The 19,023-nt window shown below is 36.0% G+C and overlaps 1 protein-coding gene and 1 pseudogene across 2 annotated transcripts in view; one reads left to right on the top strand and one right to left on the bottom strand.

Moving 5' to 3' along the window:
• Lingo2 (leucine rich repeat and Ig domain containing 2) overlaps positions 1–19,023 on the top strand; it is a 1,280,444-nt gene that overhangs the window by 189,389 nt on the left and 1,072,032 nt on the right. The window lies entirely within an intron of this gene.
• LOC101605415 lies at positions 9,038–10,206 on the bottom strand (annotated as a pseudogene).

The raw sequence follows: 19,023 nt of genomic DNA, 5'->3' as shown, positions 1-19,023 counted from the left end.
TATAATTAATAGATATTTTATTTTATTTATTTTTTAACCAAATCTCTTTTTTTTGTATTTTTTCTTTTATATTATTATCATTAAAACATATTTTGTAAGGATATATATTTTCCCTTATCCCTGCCCCTATTCCACTGGGGCCCTCCTCAGTGGGGTTGTAGGTATTCCCTATGGTGTTGTGGGTTATGCTTTGTGGGAGCAGCAGTCAGTTATTTTGGGGGGAAGGATATGCCTCTGGGCATGATGTGTCAACTTGTGGCTTTTACAGTCTTCCTGCCCCCTTGTATACAAAATTCCGTGAGCTTTAATGGGTGAGTTTTAAGTCTAATTCAGTGATGTGCTCTTAGGAGCCTCTAGATTTCTGCTTTGGTAAGTGTTAATTTCCTTCAGGGTCTATCTCCTTCACCCTAGTGCTGAATATCAGGTTCAGCATGATAGTAGCACTCTTGCTCATTTCCCCAGTTCCTCTATGGATTTAGTTGTGGCTTGGCTGAAGTGCTAGGGGTAGTTTATCTTCTCAGGTCTCACTATCTTCTGAAAAAGAAGAATAGATTCTCCAACAGAGAGTGAAGTCAGTACAGTTGAATGGGATAAGCACTATTAATTTAGGGAGAGTTTAATGTTTGTAGCCCTTCTTTAACTCAAAGACTAGTGAGAGCTTTAAACTTGAGAACTTAATCTTTGTCTCCATAGGATTCTGATCTGATTCCCAATTCCAGATATGGGTTCTTTTATAGGGATCAAATCTCTTAGCCAATTAGAAAGCCACTGGGGCTGTGTGCCACTAATGCATTGGCATTTATATGGTGCCAGGGTGTTTGCTTCTGAGTAGTTTGGACCTCTGGTTGCTCAGACCTTTGTTGGCCATTTTCCTCCAGTAGCTCATGTAGTGCTTTCTAGAATTAGGTGGGTTGTTTGGGAATTGGCTCTCTCCCAGATTCCAGCCTGGTCTCTCCATGCTCTGTGTTGGCAGCATATGGTGTCTTCAGCAATAGGGTTTTACCTTTTGCCTTATGCAGGTAATCTAGTGCTTTCACAGAAACCTGTCATATTTTTGTGGATCTTGCAGGTCTCTCCAATCCATAGCTCAGTGTAGGCAGCAATCAATTTCTAGTACTGGTAATTACAGGCCAGAGACATAAATAAATAAATAAATAAATAAATAAATAAATAAATAAATAAATAAATAAATAAATAAGCAAGCAAGCTTTGGCCTTATCTCACCCTCTCTAAGGCCCTTCTTTTCTGGTGCTACTCTTCCCTTACTTCTGCTGAGGGTTATATCTTTTAGCCTATCACCAAGGATAAAGTTTTCTATAGTACCAGTTCATTTTGGATTTAGCTTTCTGTCTGCATTTCTCCACCCTCCCCTTCTACACCCCTTTTTAATTTTTATTTATTTATTTATTAGAGAGAGAAATGGGGCAGAGAATGTGTATGGCATTCTCCAGATACATGGTCTACCGTGTTCATCTGGCCTATGTAAGTTCTAGAGAATAGAGCCTTGGTACTTAGACTTAACAGGCAAGTGCCTCAACCACTAACTCATCTCTTGAGCCCCAAAATAGTATTCTTGAAGAATCTCAGTGAATGATGAAAATATATAGCTAGAAATTTAGTGAAATTTAGGAAATAGTATCTGAACAAAGTGTAAATTTTGAAAAAATAAGGGAATTGATGGGCTAAATCCCATTTGGCAGTATATCTCAGACATTTACTATCATTTTATTCATAATAAAGTTTCTTGCTGCTGCACATACATACACACACACACACACACACACACACACACACACGAAAGAAATCCTGGAAATTAAGACAGTATGATGACATTTTAAAAATATATTTCTTTTATTATTTATTTATTTACTTGTTTACTTTTGTACTTAGGATAGAAGAAAAACCCTCACATATAATTTACTGGTGATCTTTATCTCTAATCATGAATAGAAAACTTTGACAATACATTCCATCATACAGTAGGAAGAATTAGTGAACTTCAGGACAGAACATTACAAGTAATTCAGCCAGCAAATTATAGAACAGTGAAGCTAGATTTAGTATTGCTTTTGTACACTCTTGGTCAATAATAGAATTTCAAAATATTCACAATGCATAAAGATATACAGTATACTCCTGAACATCCAGTAGCTATAGATGAATAATAAATATAAATTTATCTTGAGGAAATGAAAATGTGGCATACCAGTACTTAGGACATGTATGAAAGCTGTTCTGAGAAGGAGATAGAAATAAACATCTACTTACTAGAAAAATATCTCAAAGGAACAACTTAATTATGCTCATGAATAATTTATGAAAAGAACAAAATAAGCTGAAAGTCAGCAAGAATATGGAAGTTAAAAGGTTACATAGAACTAAATGAAGTAGAGAGTATGAAAGCAATAAAAAAAAAATCCATGGGGTTGGAGGGATGGTTTAGTGGCTAAGGAGTTTACCTGCATAGCCAAAGGACCCAGGTTTAATTCCCCAGGACCCATGTTAGCCAGATGCCCAAAGGGGCGCACATGGTGGTACATGCATCTGGACTTCATTTGCAGTGGTTGGAGGCCCTGGTGCACACATTCTCTCTCTCTCTCTGTGTTTCCCTCCCTCCCTCCCTGTTTTTCTGTCAAGTCATTAAATAAATAATAAAAATTACTTTAAAAAGTTGGTCTCTCACCAATATTAAAAAAAATTGCATGAAAGAAATTACTGGCTTTTTAAAAAAAGTTAAAAGCAACAGGCTTGTACTAAAATAATGGAAAAGATAGAAGTTTCAGTAAATATAAATTAAAGTTGAAAAAGGAGATATATAGCTAAGACCAGAGGAGTATAAATTATAACATATATTTAAGCCAATAACTTTTATTACCAAGAAAAAATAGTTTATACACATACAGCCCAATAAGATTGAATCATATGAAATAGAAAATCTGTAGACTAATAATGACAAAGGAAACAGAATCAGTAATAAAATATCTACTATAGGGGCTTGAGAGATGGTTCAGCAGTTAAAGGCACTTGCTTGCAAAGCCTGGAAGCCTGATGGCCCAGGATCAACTTCTCAGTACCCACATAAAGGCAGATGCAAAAAGTGGTGCATGTATGTAGAGTTTGTTTGCAATATCAGGAGCCCTGTTGAGCCCTGTTTTTACGTACTGTTTTTCTGTCTGACTTTTTATATCTGTCTCTCTCAAATAATAACAAAAATTACTTTTAAATTTATTTATTTATTTATTTATTTATTTATTTATTTATTTATTTGAGAGCGACAGACACAGAGAGAAAGACAGATAGAGGGAAAGAGAGAGAATGGGCGCGCCAGGGCTTCCAGCCTCTGCAAATGAACTCCAGACGCGTGCGCCCCCTTGTGCATCTGGCTAACATGGGACCTGGGGAACCAAGCCTCGAACCGGGGTCCTTAGGCTTCACAGGCAAGCACTTAACCGCTAAGCCATCTCTCCAGCCCCAAAAATTACTTTTAGGAGTCTAACACACACACACACAGACACACACATGACCTAAAAGATTTCCTGATGATTTTAAATCAGAATTAAATGAAATAAATATTTTCAGTTTTCTTAAGCCTTTCCAAAAAATCAATCAGAAAAAAATAATCTTAAAAATTATAAAGAAGACAAACAGAAATTCATATGCACAAGGTAATCAATCAAAAGAGCAAAGCCTGGGTTATCTCACTACCTGATATGAATGTATACTACATAGCTGTGATAATTATCTCAGTATGGTATAGGAAATAAATGTGTATATATATATCTACATAGTATATATGTATTATATAGATGTACATGTGTCTATATATACACCCCATAAATATATATTAGTCTGTATACAGTCTATAATATAAAATATGAACATAATAGGCTTTTGAACAAACTTTGTCAGGAATAAATGCTTTTTTTTTTTTTTTTTTTTTTCAAGGTAGGTTCTCACTCTAGGTCACTCTGACCTGGAACTCACTGTGAAGTCTCAGGGTGGCCTTAAACTCATGGCGATCCTCCTACTTCTGTCTACCAAGTGCTGAGACTAAATGTGTGTACCACCACGCCAGGCTGGGAATACATTCTTATTAGACACATACAGAAGACTGACATGAGAGATTTTTTTCTTTTCTTTTTATTGACATCTTCCATAATTGTAAACAATATCCCATGGTATTAACCTTCCGAAACTCCTCTCTCCATCATATCCCCTCCCCCTGTCAATCAGTCTCTCTTTTATTTTGATGTCATGATCTTTTCCTCCTATTATGATGGTCTTGTGGAGATAGTTTCAGGCACTATGAGGTCATGGATATCCAGGGCATTTTGTGTCTGGAGTAGCATGTTGTAAGGAATCCTACCCTTCCTTTGGCTCTTGCATTCTTTCCGCCACCTCTTCTGCAATGGACCCTGAGCCATGGAAGGTGTGATAGAGATATTGCAGTGCTGAGCACACCTTTGTCACTTCCTATCAGCACCATGGTGCCTTCTGAGTCATTCCAATGTCACTGCCATCTGAAAAGAGAAGGTTCTCTAACTAGAAGTGAAATTAGCACTAACAAATGGGTATGACATTAAGAGAAGTGCTTACTGGGCAGTTTGGTGAGCATAGTATATACATTTAGCCAGACATCAGCAAACATCACACCCCTAGGGCTCATGACTACTCCTGTTGTAGGTTTTCGGTATCAGAGATGTATTCCCTCCCATGGAGTGGGCTTCCAGTCCAATTAGAGGGTAGTTGGTTTCCACCATGACAGATGTGCCACTATTACACCTGTTGACTCATTTAGCCTGGCTGACCAAATTCAAGGCTTGAAGTGTCCACCATTAGGTCTGCGTTGGTGATTTCTCTCTCTTCCATTGAACTGTGTGCAGTGTGGCTTTTTCCAGCTTTCTGTGAGAGTTTTTTTCTTGACATATTGAGAAGTAGATTAAAGACCTACACACAGGACAAGAAACTTTAAAACTACTGAAGTGAAAGGAAAAATCTATGTGATTTGACAGATGCCTCCAACCTCAGAATTCATGAGGTCAAAACAGGAGAATTATAAATTCAAGGACATCTCAGTTACAAAGCAAGTTTTATGTAAGCCTGACCTACATTAATTCATTAATTGAAGTAATCCAGACCCCCCCCCAAATAATCAGATCATACTTTTTTGTGAAACTGAACCAAAAATTAAAGGTTGTTGAGAGTAGAATGATGTTAACAGAGTACAGCAAGAGGGGGTAATGCAGCAATGATGATGAAAGGTTACACGCTCTTAGCAAAAGGAATGCTATTATTCTTTATTTTTCAGTCTAGTGAATAATGATAATAACAGTATATTGTTCATTTCAAAATTAGTAATAAATTAATTTCAAATATTCTTACTAGAAATGTTGCGTATTAAAGATTACAGATTACTTGGTTCAATTTTATTATATATTATTCAAAATTGTATTCCTATGACATCTTATTGTACCTTACAAATTTTCAGTTTTTCATAATGTTAATGAAAGAAAAGTTAAGTGGAAAACCTTATACCTTTGAAGTCCTCATTTTCATTTTGATTTCCTAATAACGTTTGAAATTCTGGATGATCTGCTTTATTTTAATTCTTTAAAGGCATTTTCATTCCTTTCATGTCTCTTATCCTGGAAACATACAAGTGGTACAACAGTAACTTACAGTCCTTCAAACACTGTATAATCTAATTAAATCTCTGAGACCACTGATTCTAATAATTGTTATTTTATTATTTATGAAAGGTTTTATCATAAAAGAAGGAACTAAGAAAAAAGTGATTAAATGCAAAATAGATACAATGTAAAAGCTTTTACTGAGAAGTGTTCAAGCTTGCTTTCTGAGCACCTCACCCTATTTCCTCACCCCCAAAGGGATGTTTCAACCATTATTGAAAGACATACATGAAGTTTTATTTGAATTTATTCATCACATTTTCCTTAGCTCAAGACTTGTCAAAATTTATTGTGGATATGGTATGAAACTCCAAGAGGATATATATACATCTCTTCAAGACCTCTTATTACACAAAGCTTGATTCTGTAGTTGTGAGATGAGGCTGATGAATTTACATTATTAAATATCTATACCTATCTGTCCTTTTTGTTTTTACATTTTGAAACTGTCTGTATTTTATTTAAAATTGAAAAAGTAAAGTAAAACCAAATCCAAATAAACAGAAAATATAGGACAGCCTAATATATATGTCAAGCATATTTACCCTCTCTTGATATTAGAAATCTGTTATAAACATTTTAAATTGAGTATTTAAATACATGAACAACCTGTAATTTCATCACCATCTTGTCCCATTACCCCTCTTTTTTTTTTCTCCATCTCCAACCCCTGTAACTCTTGAGTCTATCATGTCTCTGCAGTGATACTTATGAAGTTGAATTAAAATGTGATTTTGAAGGATGATTCACATATGAGTTTCTAAATTCTATTGCAGTTCTTTGGACATTACCCAAGGTATTTTATCCTGAGCTATTTGTAAACTCTATGAGGATGAAGATTCCTGATTGATGTATTTTTGTTATTTTATCAACTGATATTTTCTGTTTTTTAATTATTTCTATATTTTTTATCATATATTCTGTGCTTCACATGTAGTAGTGTGGGTCCCTGGTTCCTCAGGGGGACGTAGCACACTGGCTCCCCAGAGGCATCCAGGCAACTGTGGAGCAGGGTCTTAAGCAATGTGAGTGCAATGGGAATAAAAACCAAGGAGGGAGGCAGCTTCAGAGAGCAGCTGGTTTATTTGTCAGGGGACTGAGTTTTTATAAGCAGTTGGAGAGAGAGCGAGCGGGAAGATCCCCCTAAGGAGATTGATGAGTTCAAAGGCTGCCTGCCAATGCCAAGTTGGCATATAGGGACATTCATTCCAGCACTAAGTAGAGAGTCAGGTGATCTACATAGTGGTGGGAAGAGGTATAGAGGATGGGTGTGTGAATGCTGCTGGCTGATACCATATAAGGAGTTGCCTAGACAACTGTCTAAAGGTCACAGGACTATGAGGGAATCCTAAGTCTTATCAGGATGTCCAGGCATCCCAGGCTGTGTGTGTGGGGGGAAAGTGACCCTACTTCCTGCAGATCTTAAGGCCTGAGATTTGTCCGGAGATCCAAGCTCACTACCACCCCAGAGAATGGGGGTAGGAGCCTTCCTGCTCTCCAGACCCGAGATTTGTCCAGTGATTCAGACTACTGCAACCTCACCTTAGCCTGGGGCCCTAGTTGTGTCTGATAGTTTAGGCTTGCCTTAATCCAGGACCCTGTCTGTGGGACATAGGAGGAATCCATGAAATAAACAAGGTCCTGAAAAGCACCATTCAGTGGAGTATAATTTAGGAAGATACATACCTAATGGTGACAGGCATTTACAACTTCTCATGGTATCTCATTTCAATGTCATTTGTATTTCTTCTATTCATATCACATTTCTGTCATTTCAAGGAATTTTTATATTATTAAATGGTATGAGGTTTTCAAGTTAAGAAAAAAATGAGACTTGCTTAGTGCTTCTACTTGAGCTAGTCTAGAGTTGAATGTAGTTTGCCCACAGGAATACCATTAAAGCATACTACATGGATTTAAACAGAAATTTTATGAGTACATTAAAATAATTGTTTTCCAGGCTGAGGAGATGGCTAAGTAGGTAAAATGCTTTACACAAAAGCATGAGGACCTGAGATTAGATCCCCACCACACACATAAATGTCCATCGTATCCCAACCCATCTGTAACCGCAGGATTGCTAAAATGGAGACAAAAGAATCCCTAAGGCTTGCTATCTAGGCAGATGAGTCAGGTGAACTCCATGTTCATTGGAAGACCGTGTCTCAAAAAATATAGTCATTGAGATTGACTCTAAAGAAGTAACACACAAACATACATACACACACACATCTATTGTCAAGCTAATTTTTATTTTTTTTGCATGTGTTGGATGAATATTTATGTTTACATATATGTTTGTATATGTGTGGCTTTATGTGTGTATGGTTACACATACAAGTGTGTCAACATTGGGTATTTTATTCATCAACTCCTCACCCTATTTATAGGATGTATCACTAAACCCACAGCTCACTGATTCAAGTAGTCCAGGTAGTTAGTCACAACCCATACTCCAGGATTCACCTGTTCGTGCCTTCCAAACTCTGAGATTTTAGATGTGCACCATCGTCTTTGGATTTTATGAGGACTCTGTCATCTAAACTTGAATCTTCATGCTTATATGGTGTGGTTACTTGAATTAAGTGTCCCCCATAAAATCATGTGTTCTGAATGCTTGATCCTGTCTGATGGCAATTTTTGAATCAGATCCTTGCTGGTGGAGGTGTGTTGTTGGGGTTGGACTTATGGTTATTATATTCAGCTTATTCTTGCCAGTGTTGGAACACTCTCCTACTACTGTTGTCTACCTGATGTTGGCCAGGAGGTGATGTCTAGCCTCTGTTCCTGCCATCCTTTCTCGTGTCGTCATGGAGCTTACATTCAAGTACGTCAATCAGAATAAACCCTTTCCTCCCACAAACCACAAAATTTTGCTTAGGTGCTTTGTTCTAGCAACAAGGAAATAACTGTAACATGTGGAAAGTCCTTCCCAATTGAGCCTTCATCCAGACCCACTTCATTCCTTTGAATGACATATTAGAATCTCTCTAGGGTTCTTACATAGCAGAAAAATAAAAATGGTTTTGTTCAAATGCTCTGGGTATCTTTAGCTAAAAACAGAACTTTAGTCCACACTCTGCTGCTAAATGGTAAGACCTACTTAAATTATTTAACTTTACAGACCTTAGATTTTTTTTTTTTAATTTATTTGATTCCTATTAGGATTATTTGAGTATGAACTGATCACTGCACTGGAAAGTACTCCATATCCATATATTGTAAACTAGTTATAGGGAATAAAGTTTATTTTGGCAGATAGTGTTAAACAAAATTAAAGGGGCATACATTAGTAACATGACTCAACATCATTTATTTTGGTATAAGTGTAACACATTTCATGCTTTCCCATGTTCTGCTATATCACCATACCTAAACATTTACAAAACTGATAAACTCAAATTTAACTTTACTGTTTTTGCTTATGCTCTGATTCCAAACAAAACTTTTCATAAACTTCTTCAATCTCTGGGTTCATCTCATCATCAATATCATCTAAGTATCGACCACCAGCCCCTGATAAATCTGTTCCATTCTCTTCATAATCTGGAAAAAAGTCCTCTTTCAAGTAATTCTTGGTATTTCTCTTGGTAATCTGGATCAACCACAGTGAAAGGGACATGGTCAGATGTGTAAAGCATCAGTTCATTCATAAAGTAGTCAGGGTCGTTTTCAGGTGTAGCTTCTCTGTATGTTGAAGTTGCATGGACTGTACCCCAGTTACTTGACTAGAGTTCTACAAGCTTCAAGAGCATCTGTTTTACATCTCTGCTGCAGTTTGCATCTAGGACAACATTTTCAATTCTCTGAATAATTTCTTGCATATCAGATTTTCCCTTTTCGTTCCAAGTATCTTCTAAAACTGACCCTGTCAAGTTTAGTAATTTTACTGCACAAATTAAGTTGGCATCCATAGGGTTAGAGACGAGAGCATTCAGCAATTCTCGTAAACCAACTTGCAGAATATCTGCTCTTGTTGCCTGTCCATTTGTTCCTTTGATCTCCAGGTTAAGATCAAGTTCTCCCAGAAAGAGTACAAATGCATGGAATCGCTTTTGAGTCACTTTGTCCCCTTTTGCAGACTGATCTTTAATTTCATATTCAGTGTGACACCTCTGACGTGGTAATTGGCGGAAGTTGCCACTCTGGGCTAATTGTCAGGTGATGGGACAGGTAATTACCCAGGCGAGCTTCTATATACGAGAAATTCGGAATCGATGTGGCCTGCTGATAGACAAGTGCCCCAAGCTCTTGCAGGGCATCATTGGCAGTGACCCAGTCATTCAGGGTCTCTGCAAACTGTTCAATCTTGGCTTCAAAACTGCTCTGTGAGATGATTCAGAAAATCCTGGACATAGTTTGATAGGGTTGGATAATTCTCACAGCCATCCTCGTGGGATTCTGTGTAATTAGGGGAGTAACCTGATGGGTAAAATTCGGGGTCTTTCACAGACAGCTTAGACAGTAGCACTGGAGCCACCACCACCTGGGGTTTAGCCATTGCTGACACTGAGTTCGGCTGGGGGATTTTATCCTCTGAATTAGGCGGAGCACTCAGGAGCCTTGTTTGTTCGGGCGGCTCCCTACAGAGTATTTTTAATTGTCATATATCTGCTGGAACTGGTATAGCTTTGGTTGCTATAGTATAATAACACTACATTTCATCCCATATGGACTAGGTGAAAATCATGCCTTTTTCCTTCTGCTATCTATGAGGCACTACAACAATGTATCCAGTTTCTTAATTGTCCAGCCTTTCTGGTGTCTCAGTTTGTTTTCACAAGCAAAATTCTCACAGTCCTGGATACTTTCAAATCTGTGCATCAGTTTCAAGGTATAGACATCATTTATACTGCTCAACCAGAAATCATACTCCAAGATTATTATATATAAAATGAGGTTTCACATTATCATAATAGATCACATTTAGACTTTTAAAGAATTTTATTTTTTTATTTTGCAAGCAGATAGAGAGACAGAGAGAAAGAGAAGGGGTGCATCAGGACCTCCTGCTGCTGCAAACAAATTCCAGATGCCTGCACCATTCTGTATATCTGGCTTTATATGGGTACTGGGGAATCAAGCCTGGACTTTCAAGCTTTGCAAACAAGCATGTAAGCCATGGAGCCATCTCTTCAACCCCCACATATGGAATTTTAACACAAGAATGTAAAATCGTCAGATTCAAGGTGTCATTAACTCAGTTAATTCAGCCTGGGATTCACTTTAGTAATTCTCATGCCGTGGAAAATTATTGGATTAAAAGATGCCACTTTGTATATGGATAGAGAGATAGATGAATATAAATTTCATTCACTTGAAGCTTGATTTGGTGACACTCAAATATTTAGAATCATTCTCTGAAATAGAGTAAATGCAGCACCCTTAACATGTAAACTTTAATAATATAATATTAAAAACACTGCACTGAAATAGAATAAATTAAATATATGCATCATATACTGTTGACACTTTTCAGTACAGACTACAGAGTTCACTGAGAAATTTCCTAAGAATTATAAAGCTCTTACTTTTTTGCCCATTATTCTTCTCCAAAAGACAATGACTATAGCGTGTGTTGATTGAGAAAGGGGCGCATGATGCAGGACAAGAGCCATTCTTTGGATGGTATGTTATATAAACAATGGATCCTTATCAGTGTGTGTGTTCCCAAAGTTACATTACTGGTGACTATATTTTTACTGGGTGAGTTTTTCTAGAATTCTTTATATATCTATAATTTTCTTCTCTTAGAGTTATCAGAGTTCAGAGAAGATTGGCAATTTTATATAATAAACTAGTGACATAATGCAAATAAACTTTAATCAGAAAATTTTCAAAGTAAGTGATGCCAAATGTTCAATGAAAGCATGTACTTTTATATTTATAAACACTAAGTGAAATACAGTATCACTGTAATTATTTCTTTTAAGATGTTACTAGACTCTAATGTACTTTTTTGTGCCTAAGTCAAGCCTTCTAACCAGTGAGTTTGCCAGATATTTTTATAATCTTGGTTAATGAGAACTGAGTGAGTCTTTCATTCCTTGCTTCATCAAAACTTTAGAGTAGTAAATACCAGATAGAGAAGGATCCTATTATCTTCTGTTTTGCTTTTTCTTTTTTGGGATGTAGCATTTCAGGAAACATAATTTAGAAAATACCAGTCCTCTTGTGTTTTGGTTTATGAAGCTTATCACATTTATGATTTAGTACCAATATTTTATATAACTGATGTTGTCCTACCTGTGCTTTGAAATGGTTTCTCTATAGATAACATACTTGTAAATTGAACATTATGATGGCTTTTATCATAAATATATTTTAAGTCTGCATATATATGTATTTATATATGTGTATATGCATTTATGTATGTATGTAATTATATATATACATATATTTCATATATGATCAAAGAAATACCAGTTATTTGAAATCTTACTGCCTTATTTCTGACAATAAATATTTTATGTAGCTGCCTATCTGTCTGTCTATACAGATAGATATATATTTTTTGTATAGTATGTGAAAATCAGCTACTCTGTGAGGATCTTATCAGTTTATCTGTACAAATTTCTATAAAGTTCCCAAAGTACAGATTTTTACATCCAGTTTTCTCTGGATAACAGTGTGAAATGAAAAAGGCTAAATATAGCCACTGATATTTTTGAGGAACCTTTACATTAGCTATAAAATAAGTGTAGCTATGGATTGCTATCTTGGGTTCTGAATTTTGACTTTATATTTAAAGGAAAAATCACTCAGATGCCTTAAAGAGCACCAGATGGGGAAGTTTATTAATGGAGCACAAGAAAAGCACCCTTTTGACCTTTGATATTGTCTCAGTACTGTGATTGTTAAGGCACCACTTTTCTAATAATAAGTGCTTCTGGCCTTATGATGGGAGAATTAATGCTTAAATATAGCTGGTGAGATAAACACTTTGATTTTTTTTGACAACAGTTTTTATAAGCACCAGAATAAAAACACTGTTGAGGAGTTAACTGAGGTAGAACCCAATGATAGTTAAAGACAGAGCCCCATAATTGATATGGTGAGCACTGCAGATAGTTCCTCAAGTAAATCATCTATGTATGATCAAGGAAATACCAGTGACTTTAAATCTTATAGCCCTGTTGCTGACAATAAATATTAGCAAATACATACGTATTTATATATATGTTCTGCATACTTGCTGTCTCTAGATTATCAATTTGTATAATTCTTTAGAGAAATGGAGGTTTCAGTGAGACAGTTTTAGCCAATCTAAATAAAGACTTTGGGGTTTGGGAGATGGCTCAATGGTTAAAAGTCCTTGCTTACCAAGCTTGTTAGCCCAGGTTCAGTTTTCTAGTACCTACATAAAGGCCAGATGCACACAGTGGTGTATGCATCTGGAGGTTGTTTGAAGAGGCAAGAGTTCTTGTCATGCTCAATCTCTCTTTCCTCTTCCTGTTTTTCTCTATCATTTCTCTCTTCCTTTACAAATAAAAATATTTAAAAATAAATAACAAGACCAGCTTAATGTAGAAGTCCTTAATGGACAAGGTTATATTGAAACCAGTGAGTAAGCGATGATTAAGACCATCATAATTCTGTATGATGAAATTATAGGTTTGACACAAGTCCTGATAATTTGCACACTGTCTATACTTTCAAATATAAGAACTGTCATTGCTATGTCATAGCCAAATGCCACAGAGCTAATGGGTATTGGCATGGGCCAGTCTTCAGCCTCACAGAGGAAATTTTCAAACCAGTTACTCTGTCTTCTACTAATATCCTAGTTTATTCCATAGTTGTCCTAGAAATTCTTCACTATTTGTGAACTTGGTTTGAAATACTCATAAGTCATTGCCTAGAGTTACTGTAAATTTCAGTATTAATGGGAGTGAACATATGAATTTGGAATATCATATTTCCATTAGCTTAGAGATAGTATGCAAGTATACATTTTTCTTCTTCTATTTCCTGGATTATTTTTTTCTTTTTGTAAAATATATATTTTAAAATTTTATTTATTTATTTATTTTGAGAATGACACAGAAATAAAGAGGCAGAGAGAGAGAGGGAGGGAGAGAGAGAGAATGGACATGCCAGGGCTTCCAGCCACTGCAAAGAACTCCAGACACGTGCGCCCCTTGTGCATCTGGCTAATGTGGTCCTGGGGAATCGAGCCTCAAACTGGGGTTCTTAGGCTTCACAGGCAAGCGCTTAACCATTAAGCCATCTCTCCAGCCCAATTTTTTCTTTCTTTTATGTAAACTACACCAGAAATAAACATCTCAAACACTTTACATACTCTGTTCTTTATCCTTTGCCTTGTTTTAACTATTTCTTCAATATTTTACCAGAAATAGAGAAAAAATCATTGTGAGATACTTACCATAGTTATAATCTCTTTTCACAGTAGTTGACAAAATCCATATATTTACAGTTGAACAACCTAAGGGCAATATATTCCAAGAAACTCATTGATGTTACCAAACATTTTACAGTAACACAATAAATTAACTCAAGAGACATAGACAACACATACATTGGGAAAGAATAAAAATATTAACTCCATTCCCTTCTATCTGAATGAGAATGGAAATGTCACACAATTTTGTCAGTATTTTTTGTCTTAAAAATCAAAGCAAGTTGATGGCTATATTAATTATACAGTACCACACATTTCACAAATGCTCAAGTGAAATTAATTACATTTATTCCAGTTGTAATTATGAAAATTACATTACATCATACCTTCTCTGTTTCCTGGAAGTTAGTTATACATCTCTTTTGTCCCTGTTTCTCTATACAAGTTTTTCAAAAAATCATTTTATATTTATTTACTTATTTTAAAGGGAAAGAAGCAGGGAGAGAGAGAGAGAAAGGGAGAATGAGAGAGTGAGCAAGCGAGAGAACAAGAGAGAAGGAAAAAGAGAGAGAGAGACTGGGCATGCCAGGGCATCCAGCCATTGAAAATGCACTCCAGACATATGCACCATTTTATGCATCTGGCTTATGTGGGTCCTGGAGAATCGAACCTAGGTCCTCTGGCTTTTCAGGCAAGTGCTTTAATTTCTAAAGCCATCTTTCTAACCCATACAACTTTTATTACATTAATTTTAGTTGTCAAAAATCACCCAGAATAGCTGGGCCTGCCGGTGCACACTTTTAATCCAAGCACTTGGGAGGAAGGAAGGGGTAGGAGGATTGCTGTGAGTTTGAGGTAACCCTGAGACTATATACTGAATTCCAGGTCAGCCTGAGTGAGAACGAGACCCTACCTTGAAAAACCACACAAAATAAGCACCAGGAGTGTGATACTCTTTTCCCAATTCAGACAAATTTTCTTGCTAATGTTATAAATTATATGTAGTAGGCAGACTAAATGAACATTATTAGTATAACAATTTGGGCATACAGACATCAATTTCTTTTTCTTTTTTTTTTTTTTTTTTTTTTTTTGGTTTTTCAAGGTAGGGTCTCACTCTAGCTCTGGCTGACCTGGAATTAACTCTGTGCTCTCAGGGTGGCCTCAAACTCACAACAGTCTTCCCACCTCTGCCTCCTGAGTGCTGGGATTAAAGGAGTGCGCCACCATGCTCAGCTCCCAGCTTAAGACATTAATTTCTATATTGAACAGGAAAACTGAGCACTTGGTTTTGAAGTTAGAAAATTCTCATTTTACAGTTTCAAGTAAACTGCTATGTTCTGATGATTGGAAGACTGCTTTATCAGTTGATTATTTCCTTTAACAAATTATACATAATATTTGGTGCAAACCTGCCATATCTGGATTCTTGCATTGCTTGGAATATTGTAATCAGACTGATAAAATTCTTCAGTTGAGTACCATCTTCTACCCCAGCATGAGGACTTACTCATATTCCTGTCTCTCCCCTTCTTGCAACTTCTCCTCTGACTTATTCTAATTTCCTCTCTAAGTACCTAACATACCTCATTATATGAAATATCAAATTAAGGCAGATGACTGATCAATCAATGCATATTTCTAGCTCACGTTCCTTTCCAAGCTCTTGATTTCTAAATTTGAGTTCCTCTTGAAGTGCTCAATGGGCTTGATGAACTCATTATGTCATACATGGGTTTCTATTGGTTTAGAAATAAAATAAAAAATATTGGCCTCTTGTTTTATCTACTTTATCACATTAATGACAACTTCATTGTTGATTGCTAAATAGGTTAAAATACCAAGAATTATCTTTAAATCTGTATTTTCTTCATATCCACATCTGTTCCATTATTAAGGTAGTCTAGTTAGTTGTTTGAAAACATTTGCAAAAGCCAATAATTACTCTTGATATTATCCTGGTTCATTAATTTCTGTCTCTTAACTGATTTTGCTTCCAACCTTTCCTCTTTAAGGTTTTTTTTCTGTGTACAACATTTAGAGTAATCCCCATGATATTTGATGCACCGCAAAATACATCAAAATACTCCATTGCTTCCCCATTTCTCTTACGTCAAAAGCCAAAGCCCTATTATTTCCTATTGCTTTAAGAGTTTGTCCTCTACTCTTCTTAGTCTTCTTGGCCCCAGTTTCATGTATTGGGTTTATTACGTGCCACCAGTCTTTGTATTTTTGTTACTGTTTCTTGGAATATTCTTTCTAGCTCTCAGACTTTCCTTTGAAGGCTACCTGAATCTTACCTATGTTTTTAGTAAGGCCACTGACCACTATGTATAAAATTTAATTCATCCCAAAGATTTTCCAAAATATTTTACTCTGAGATATATATATATATGGAGACATAGAGACATATTCAATACCTGAAAAAAGGCTTATTTGAAACATTAGAGATGCACAAAGACATGCATTACCCTTCTACTAATGTGCACAATACTTTGTTATGCATGCATTACATTGTTCTTTGCCTTCAAGAAGTTGGTGGTCTGTAGGTAAGGCCAACAAGACAATACTGCCATGAGATTTTTGCTCTCTACTAAGCTTTAAAAAAAAAAAAAAAACAACTCTTTGGGTTGAGCTCTGAGAAAAATCTGTTGTGTTCAACCATGTTTCTTCATATCCTAGCTTGTTGAAATAGGACATTTGGGATCCAAGCTTTGATACTAAGGCCATGCAGCCTGGCCACATCAGTGTTTGAAAACAAAGTGTATTTTTATCAACTAGAGCAAAAACTAGTTTTATAACTAAAAATTTAATTACTCATTTATCTATTTATATTGGCTATTATACAGTAATATAAAGTATTACCTACTGTAATTTGTACTTAATTTGTAATATTACTGATCTTACCAATCCATTATGGTTTTTACATGACAATAAGACTGAGAAACTACATTTAGCGATCAAGGTATTATACATTTGAGTGAAATCCAAATTTTTATTCGAATATACATATATGTGCATATATTCATTCATAAATATGCATGTACCATCTATAAAAAGTAAGGTATGCTAAAATAACTTGAGAACTCATTCTTTTGAAAACATTTGCAAATTACTAAGACGTCATATAAATCTGTCTTTTCCACCCTCCCTCCCCATAAAAATGAAAGGTGAATGTGTACTGTACATTTTATACATGAATGGTGTGAAAACACGTCTTTTCTGCATGTCAGTCTGAAATAAACCCTACAGCTATCTTAAAAGACAATGATCATGAGTTATACAGATTTATTCATAGGTCCCTATAGTCAACCCATACTAAAAGTAGATCTTGTTGCCAAGGGGAATAAAAGGTGATAAAATACAACTGGATGAGGTAGGCAACAAGAAGTTAGAAATTAAAAAGTTAATAATGTACTTGCTTCATGAACCTAGTTTCTTTTTTTGAAAGAAAAGCATACAAAAGTCTAGAGGAATGCCCCAGGTCACATTTAGTTTTATTGTTCTCAAACTTGCTCCCAGAAATGACAGAAAAATTCGTTTGCTCTGCTTCTGTTTTCTCATTATCCTCAGTCCCCAAGAGCTGTTTCTTGCCTGAGTGTTGCTTAGTTTAGTTTATATTGTCTGGCACTGATGCTTCCTTCCAGGAATCCTTCATTTCTTTAGTCTCTAACCTAGTCAAAAATAATTATTTGGGAACTGTGTTAAATACAAGAACTAGGCTAAGCTCTCAACTTTGTGAAACTAGAGCATCAAATCCTCAAAGCAAAGTGTAAAGAGGGCAAGTTGGAACAAGACCTGGGCCTGGGTTGAAAGGGTGTCAGGTACTAAAATACTTTGTTGTAAAATGTTGGGCACCAAAGACAGTATAGTCTATCCCACAATTGCATATCACTGAAACAGTTCAGCTCTCTTGGAGCCCCATTTCTTATTTTCTAAATTGGTAAAATCTTGACTGATTCTGATCATCAGCATGTTACACATGCTGTGCTATTGTTACTCGTTCTTCCTGTCCTTAAGGTCAAAGGCAAACTCAGCATAATCAACCAGTAAATGGTTATCAGTTACATTCTGCCACTCTTCTGAAGGAGTGCAAAAGCAACATTTGTTTTTCTTGCTTTCTTGCTTTTCAATTGATTATGCTTTTTACTGTTTTGTGGGTAGGGGCGTGTTGTGCATGTACATTGTTGTATATGCATGTGTGTATCGGTATGAGTGCCAGGGGTTGATGTCAGTTGTCTTTCTCAGTCGCTATTCACCTTATTTACTGAGCAAGATCTCTCACTTGAACCTAATGTTTACAGACTCAGCTAGTCTAGATAGGCAGCGGACCTCTGGGATACCTATTTCTGCCTCCTGTGCTCTGGTATTAAAGATGGACTACCATACCCAATGGAAATTTTATGTGGGTGCTAGAAATGCAAATTCTAGTTCCCATGCTGGCAAGGCAAACACTTCATCCAGCTATCTCCCTAGCTCTGGTTTGATTATATTTAAGAATTCTTCCCAAACATTGAAAGCAGTTCTTCTTAAGTATTCTAATTTTCATTATGAAACAATTTTCATGCGAAACAATATCATATGTTTTGGGGGGGGGGAAGGCACAGTTAGTCCTCCAAGCTAGTCTACTCAAATTTTTAATCCTCTCTGTCATGTAAGTTGTTGAAGTCATCAAGTCACATTGTAACTCCATGCAACACCTGACCAGTTACAAAAGAATGTAGTAACATTTCCTATTTGACCCAGTGGTTATGAGGACTAATATATAATCCACTCATGGTCCACAGATGGAAAGAACTTTGGGGACGTCACACAAGCATCATATGCAAATAATTTTACATTTAAATTTCCCCACTGGGATAATTAAAAAGACAAATTTAGGTTTAAGAATTGTTCCAGCAAATTGACACATACACACGTACAAAAATATGCATTTACTTCTTATTCGATAAGTAGGTATATAGCAATTTC

Source organism: Jaculus jaculus, chromosome 1 (genome assembly GCF_020740685.1).
Source record: "Jaculus jaculus isolate mJacJac1 chromosome 1, mJacJac1.mat.Y.cur, whole genome shotgun sequence".
Classification (NCBI taxonomy): Eukaryota; Metazoa; Chordata; class Mammalia; order Rodentia; family Dipodidae; genus Jaculus; species Jaculus jaculus.
This window is presented reverse-complemented; position numbering and strand designations above follow the sequence as displayed.